The following is a 7,537-nucleotide window of genomic DNA, read 5'->3' as shown; positions in this document are numbered from 1 at the left end:
CCCACGCCCGAAGAGCCAGGAGGGAAAGCCGTGCCTCGTTGGAAAGCTCTTTGGCAGCCGCTCGCGTGGCCCCACAGCCCGTGGGGCTGCGGGCTTTGCGGCGGCCGTGAGCCTCAGCGCCACCGGCGCCTACGTGGCGCCGCCGCGCCAGCCCCTGAACCATTATCCGGTAGGGCCGCGGCTCTGGCCACAGCTCCCACGCCCGAAGAGCCAGGAGGGAAAGCCGTGCGTCGTTGGAAAGCTCTTTGGCAGCCGCTCGCGTGGTCCCACAGCCCATGGGGCTGCGGGCTTTGCGGCGGCCGTCAGCCTCGGCGCCACCGGCGCCCACCTGGCGCCGCCGCGCCAGCCTGCAAAGCATTTTCCGGTAGGGCCGCGGCTCTGGCCACAGCTCCCACGCCCGAAGAGCCAGGAGGGAAAGCCGTGCCTCATTGGAAAGCTCTTTGGCAGCCGATCGCGTGGACCCACAGCCCGTGGGGCTGCGGGCTTTCCGGCGGCCGTCAGCCTCGGCGCCACCGGCGCCCACCTGGCGCCTCCGTGCCAGCCTGCGAAGCATTTTCCGGTAGGGCCGCGGCTCTGGACACAGCTCCCACGCCCGAAGAGCCAGGAGGGAAAGCCTTGCCTCGTTGGAAAGCTCTTTGGCAGACGCTCGCGTGGCCCCACAGCCCGTGGGACTGCGGGTTTTGCGGAGGCCGTCAGCCTCGGCACCACCGGCGCCTACGTGTCGCCGCTGCGCCAGCCCCCGAAGGATTTTCCACTAGGGCCGTAGCTCTGGCCACAGCTCCCACGCCCGAAGAGCCAGGAGGGAAAGCCTTGCCTCGTTGGAAAGCTCTTTGGCAGACGCTCGCGTGGCCCCACACACAGTGGGGCTGCGGGCTTTGTGGCGGCCGTCAGCCTCGGCGCCACTGGCGCCCACGTGGCGCCGCCGCGCCAGCCTGCGAAGCATTTTCCGGTAGGGCCGTGACTCTGGCCACAGCTCCCACGCCCGAAGAGCCAGGAGGGAAAGCCGTGCCTCGTTGGAAAGCTCTTTGGCAGCCGCTCGCGTGGCCCCACAGCCCGTGGGGCTGCGGGCTTTCCGGCGGCCGTCAGCCTCGGCGCCACCGGCGCCCACCTGGCGCCGCCGCGCCAGCCCCCGAAGCATTTTCCGGTAGGGCCGCGGCTCTGGCCACAGCTCCCACGCCCGAAGAGCCAGGAGGGAAAGCCGTGCCTCGTTGGAAAGCTCTTTGGCAGCCGCTCGCGTGGCCCCACAGCCCTTGGGGCTGCGGGTTTTGCGGAGGCCGTCAGCCTCGGCGCCACCGGTGCCCACCTGGCACCGCCGCGCCAGCCTGCGAAGCATTTTCCGGTAGGGCCGCGGCTCTGGCCACAGCTCCCACGCCCGAAGAGCCAGGAGGGAAAGCCGTGCCTCGTTGGAAAGCTCTTTGGCAGCCGCTCGCGTGGCCCCACAGCCCGTGGGGCTGCGGGCTTTGCGGCGGCCGTCAGCCTCGGCGCCACCGGCGCCCACCTAACGCCGCCGCGCCAGCCTGCGAAGCATTTTCCGGTAGGGCCGCGGCTCTGGCCACAGCTCCCACGCCTGAAGAGCCAGGAGGGAAAGCCGTGCCTCGTTGGAAAGCTCTTTGGCAGCCGCTCACGTGGCCCCACAGCCCGTGGGGCTGTGGGCTTTCCGGCGGCCGTCAGCCTCGGCGCCACCGGCGCCCACGTGGCGCCGCCGCGCCAGCCCCCGAAGCATTTTCCGGTAGGGCCGCGGCTCTGGCCACAGCTCCCACGCCCGAAGAGCCAGGAGGGAAAGCCGTGCCTCGTTGCAAAGCTCTTTGGCAGCCGCTCGCGTGGCCCCACAGCCCGTGGGGCTGCGGGCTTTGCGGCGGCCGTGAGCCTCAGCGACACCGGCGCCTACGTGGCACCGCCGCGCCAGCCTGCGAAGCATTATCCGGTAGGGCCGCGGCTCTGGCCACAGCTCCCACACCCGAAGAGCCAGGAGGGAAAGCCTTGCCTCGTTGGAAAGCTCTTTGGCATCCGCTCGCGTGGCCCCACACACAGTGGGGCTGCGGGCTTTCCGGCGGCCGTCAGCCTCGGCGCCACCGGCGCCCACCTGGCGCCGCCGCGCCAGCCTGTGAAGCATTTTCCGGTAGGGCCGCGGCTCTGGCCACAGCTCCCACGCCCGAAGAGCCAGGAGGGAAAGCCGTGCCTCGTTGGAAAGCTCTTTGGCAGCCGCTCGTGTGGCCCCACAGCCCGTGGGGCTGCAGGCTTTCCGGCGGCCGTCATCCTCGGCGCCACCGGCGCCAACGTGGCGCCGCCGCGCCAGCCCCCGAAGCATTTTCCGGTAGGGCCGCGTCTCTGGACACAGCTCCCACGCCCGAAGAGCCAGGAGGGAAAGCCGTGCCTCGTTGGAAAGCTCTTTGGCAGCCGCTCGCGTGGCCCCACAGCCCGTGGGGCTGCGGGCTTTGCGGCGGCCGTGAGCCTCGGCGCCACCGGCGCCTACGTGGCGCCGCCGCGCCAGCCCCTGAACCATTATCCGGTAGGGCCGCGGCTCTGGCCACAGCTCCCACGCCCGAAGAGCCAGGAGGGAAAGCCTTGCCTCGTTGGAAAGCTCTTTGGCATCCGCTCGCGTGGCCCCACACACAGTGGGGCTGCGGGCTTTGTGGCGGCCGTCAGCCTCGGCGCCACTGGCGCCCACGTGGCACCGCCGCGCCAGCCTGCGAAGCATTTTCCGGTAGGGCCGCGACTCTGGCCACAGCTCCCACGCCCGAAGAGCCAGGAGGGAAAGCCGTGCCTCGTTGGAAAGCTCTTTGGCAGCCGCTCATGTGGCCCCACAGCCCGTGGGGCTGCGGGCTTTCCGGCGGCCGTCAGCCTCGGCGCCACCGGCGCCCACCTGGCGCCGCCGCGCCAGCCTGCGAAGCATTTTCCGGTAGGGCCGCGTCTCTGGCCACAGCTCCCACGCCCGAAGAGCCAGGAGGGAAAGCCGTGCCTCGTTGGAAAGCTCTTTGGCAGACGCTCGCGTGGCCCCACAGCCCTTGGGGCTGCAGGTTTTGCGGAGGCCGTCAGCCTCGGCACCACCGGTGCCCACCTGGCATCGCCGCGCCAGCCTGTGAAGCATTTTCCGGTAGGGCCGCGGCTCTGGCCACAGCTCCCACACCCGAAGAGCCAGGAGGGAAAGCCTTGCCTCGTTGGAAAGCTCTTTGGCAGACGCTCGCGTGGCCCCACACACAGTGGGGCTGCGGGCTTTCCGGCGGCCGTCAGCCTCGGCGCCACCGGCGCCTACGTGTCGCCGCTGCGCCAGCCCCCGAAGGATTTTCCACTAGGGCCGCAGCTCTGGCCACAGCTCCAACGCCCGAAGAGCCAGGAGGGAAAGCCGTGCCTCGTTGGAAAGCTCTTTGGCAGCCGCTCGCGTGGCCCCACAGCCCGTGGGGCTGCGGGCTTTGCGGCGGCCGTCAGCCTCGGCGCCACCGGCGCCCACCTGGCGCCGCCGCGCCAGCCTGCGAAGCATTTTCCAGTAGGGCCGCGGCTCTGGCCACAGCTCCCACGCCTGAAGAGCCAGGAGGGAAAGCCGTGCCTCGTTGGAAAACTCTTTGTCAGCTGCTCACGTGGCCCCACAGCCCGTGGGGCTGCAGGCTTTCCGGCGGCCGTGAGCCTCGGCGCCACCGGCGCCTACGTGGCGCCGCCGCGCCAGCCCCTGAAGCATTATCCGGTAGGGCCGCGTCTCTGGCCACAGCTCCCACGCCCGAAGAGCTTGGAGGGAAAGCCGTGCCTCGTTGGAAAGCTCTTTGGCAGCCGCTCGCGTGGCCCCACAGCCCGTGGGGCTGCGGGCTTTGCGGCGGCCGTCAGCCTCGGCGCCACCGGCGCACACGTGGCGCCGCAGCGCCAGCCTGCGAAGCATTTTCCGGTAGGGCCGCGGCTCTGGCCACAGCTCCCACGCCCGAAGAGCCAGGAGGGAAAGCCGTGCCTCGTTGGAAAGCTCTTTGGCAGCCGCTCATGTGGCCCCACAGCCCGTGGGGCTGCGGGCTTTGCGGCGGCCGTCATCCTCGGCGCCACCGGCGCCCACCTGGCGCCGCCGCGCCAGCCTGCGAAGCATTTTCCGGTAGGGCCGCGTCTCTGGCCACAGCTCCCACGCCCAAAGAGCCAGGAGGGAAAGCCGTGCCTCCTTGGAAAGCTCTTTGGCAGCCGCTCGCGTGGCCCCACAGCCCGTGGGGCTGCGGGTTTTGCGGCGGCCGTCAGCCTCGGCGCCACCGGTGCCCACATTGCGCTGCCGCGCCAGCCTGCGAAGCATTTTCCGGTAGGGCCGCGGCTCTGGCCACAGCTCCCACGCCCGAAGAGCCAGGAGGGAAAGCCGTGCCTCGTTGGAAAGCTCTTTGGCATCCGCTCGCGTGGCCCCACAGCCCTTGGGGCTGCGGGCTTTGCGGCGGCCGTCAGCCTCGGCGCCACCGGTGCCCACCTGGCGCCGACGCGCCAGCCCCCGAAGCATTTTCCGGTAGGGTCGCGGCTCTGGCCACAGCTCCCACGCCCGAAGAGCCAGGAGGAAAAGCCGTGCCTGGTTGGAAAGCTCTTTGGCAGCCGCTCACGTGGCCCCACAGCCCGTGGGGCTGCGGGCTTTCCGGCGGCCGTCAGCCACGGCGCCACCGGCGCCCACCTGGCGCCGCCGCGCTAGCCCCTGAAGCATTTTCCGGTAGGGCCGCGGCTCTGGCCACAGCTCCCACGCCCGAAGAGCCAGGAGGGAAAGCCATGCCTCGTTGGAAAGCTCTTTGGCAGCCGCTCGCGTGGTCCCACAGCCCATGGGGCTGCGGGCTTTGCGGCGGCCGTCAGCCTCGGCGCCACCGGCGCCCACGTGGCGCCGCCGCGCCAGCCTGCGAAGCATTTTCCGGTAGGGCCGCGGCTCTGGCCACAGCTCCCACGCCCGAAGAGCCAGGACGGAAAGCCGTGCCTCGTTGGAAAGCTCTTTGGCAGCCGCTCGCGTGGTCCCACAGCCCGTGGGGCTGCGGGCTTTGCGGCGGCCGTCAGCCTCGGCGCCACCGGCACCCACCTGGCGCCGCCGCGCCAGCCTGCAAAGCATTTTCCGGTAGGGCCGCGGCTCTGGCCACAGCTCCCACGCCCGAAGAGCCAGGAGGGAAAGCCGTGCCTCGTTGGAAAGCTCTTTGGCAGCCACTCGCGTGGCCCCACAGCCCGTGGGGCTGCGGGCTTTGCGGCGGCCGTCAGCCTCGGCGCCACCGGCGCACACGTGGCGCCGCAGCGCCAGCCTGCGAAGCATTTTCCAGTAGGTCCGCGGCTCTGGCCACAGCTCCCACGCCCGAAGAGCCAGGAGGGAAAGCCGTGCCTCGTTGGAAAGCTCTTTGGCAGCCGCTCGCGTGGCCCCACAGTCCGTGGGGCTGCGGGCTTTCCGGCGGCCATCAGCCTCGGCGCCACCGGCGCCTACGTGGCGCCGCCGCGCCAGCCCCTGAACCATTATCCGGTAGGGCCGCGGCTCTGGCCACAGCTCCCACGCCCGAAGAGCCAGGAGGGAAAGCCTTGCCTCGTTGGAAAGCTCTTTGGCATCCGCTCGCGTGGCCCCACACACAGTGGGGCTGCGGGCTTTGTGGCGGCCGTCAGCCTCGGCGCCACTGGCGCCCACGTGGCACCGCCGCGCCAGCCTGCGAAGCATTTTCCGGTAGGGCCGCGACTCTGGCCACAGCTCCCACGCCCGAAGAGCCAGGAGGGAAAGCCGTGCCTCGTTGGAAAGCTCTTTGGCAGCCGCTCACGTGGCCCCACAGCCCGTGGGGCTGCGGGCTTTGCGGCGGCCGTCAGCCTCGGCGCCACCGGCGCCCACGTGGCGCCGCCGCGCCAGCCTGCGAAGCATTCTCCGGTAGGGCCGCGGCTCTGGCCACAGCTCCCACGCCCGAAGAGCCAGGAGGGAAAGACGTGCCTCGTTGGAAAGCTCTTTGGCAGCCGCTCGTGTGGCCCCACAGCCCGTGGGGCTGCAGGCTTTCCGGCGGCCGTCAGCCTCGGCGCCTCCAGCGCACACGTGGCGCCGCAGCGCCAGCCTGCGAAGCATTTTCCAGTAGGTCCGCGGCTCTGGCCACAGCTCCCACGCCCGAAGAGCCAGGAGGGAAAGCCGTGCCTCGTTGGAAAGCTCTTTGGCAGCCGCTCATGTGGCCCCACAGCCCGTGGGGCTGCGGGCTTTCCGGCGGCCATCATCCTCGGCGCCACCGGCGCCCACCTGGCGCCGCCGCGCCAGCCTGCGAAGCATTTTCCGGTAGGGCCGCGGCTCTGGCCACAGCTCCCACACCCGAAGAGCCAGGAGGGAAAGCCTTGCCTCGTTGGAAATCTCTTTGGCAGACGCACGCGTGGCCCCACACACAGTGGGGCTGCGGGCTTTCCGGCGGCCGTCAGCCTCGGCGCCACCGGCGCCTACGTGTCGCCGCTGCGCCAGCCCCCGAAGGATTTTCCACTAGGGCCGCAGCTCTGGCCACAGCTCCAACGCCCGAAGAGCCAGGAGGGAAAGCCGTGCCTCGTTGGAAAGCTCTTTGGCAGCCGCTCGCGTGGCCCCACAGCCCGTGGGGCTGCGGGCTTTGCGGCGGCCGTCAGCCTCGGCGCCACCGGCGCCCACCTGGCGCCGCCGCGCCAGCCTGCGAAGCATTTTCCGGTAGGGCCGCGGCTCTGGCCACAGCTCCCACGCCTGAAGAGCCAGGAGGGAAAGCCGTGCCTCGTTGGAAAACTCTTTGTCAGCTGCTCACGTGGCCCCACAGCCCGTGGGGCTGCAGGCTTTCCGGCGGCCGTGAGCCTCGGCGCCACCGGCGCCTACGTGGCGCCGCCGCGCCAGCCCCTGAAGCATTATCCGGTAGGGCCGCGTCTCTGGCCACAGCTCCCACGCCCGAAGAGCTTGGAGGGAAAGCCGTGCCTCGTTGGAAAGCTCTTTGGCAGCCGCTCGCGTGGCCCCACAGCCCGTGGGGCTGCGGGCTTTGCGGCGGCCGTCAGCCTCGGCGCCACCGGCGCCCACCTGGCGCCGCAGCGCCAGCCTGCGAAGCATTTTCCGGTAGGGCCGCGTCTCTGGCCACAGCTCCCACGCCTGAAGAGCCAGGAGGGAAAGCCGTGCCTCCTTGGAAAGCTCTTTGGCAGCCGCTCATGTGGCCCCACAGCCCGTGGGGCTGCGGGCTTTCCGGCGGCCGTCATCCTCGGCGCCACCGGCGCCCACCTGGCGCCGCCGCGCCAGCCTGCGAAGCATTTTCCCGTAGGGCCGCGTCTCTGGCCACAGCTCCCACGCCCAAAGAGCCAGGAGGGAAAGCCGTGCCTCCTTGGAAAGCTCTTTGGCAGCCGCTCGCGTGGCCCCACAGCCCGTGGGGCTGCGGGTTTTGCGGCGGCCGTCAGCCTCGGCGCCACCGGTGCCCACATGGCGCTGCCGCGCCAGCCTGCGAAGCATTTTCCGGTAGGGCCGCGGCTCTGGCCACAGCTCCCACGCCCGAAGAGCCAGGAGGGAAAGCCGTGCCTCGTTGGAAAGCTCTTTGGCATCCGCTCGCGTGGCCCCACAGCCCTTGGGGCTGCGGGCTTTGCGGCGGCCGTCAGCCTCGGCGCCACCGGT

This window comes from Larus michahellis, unplaced genomic scaffold (assembly GCF_964199755.1).
Source record: "Larus michahellis unplaced genomic scaffold, bLarMic1.1 SCAFFOLD_26, whole genome shotgun sequence".
In the NCBI taxonomy this organism is placed as follows: domain Eukaryota; kingdom Metazoa; phylum Chordata; class Aves; order Charadriiformes; family Laridae; genus Larus; species Larus michahellis.
Note: the sequence above shows the minus strand (reverse complement) of the source record.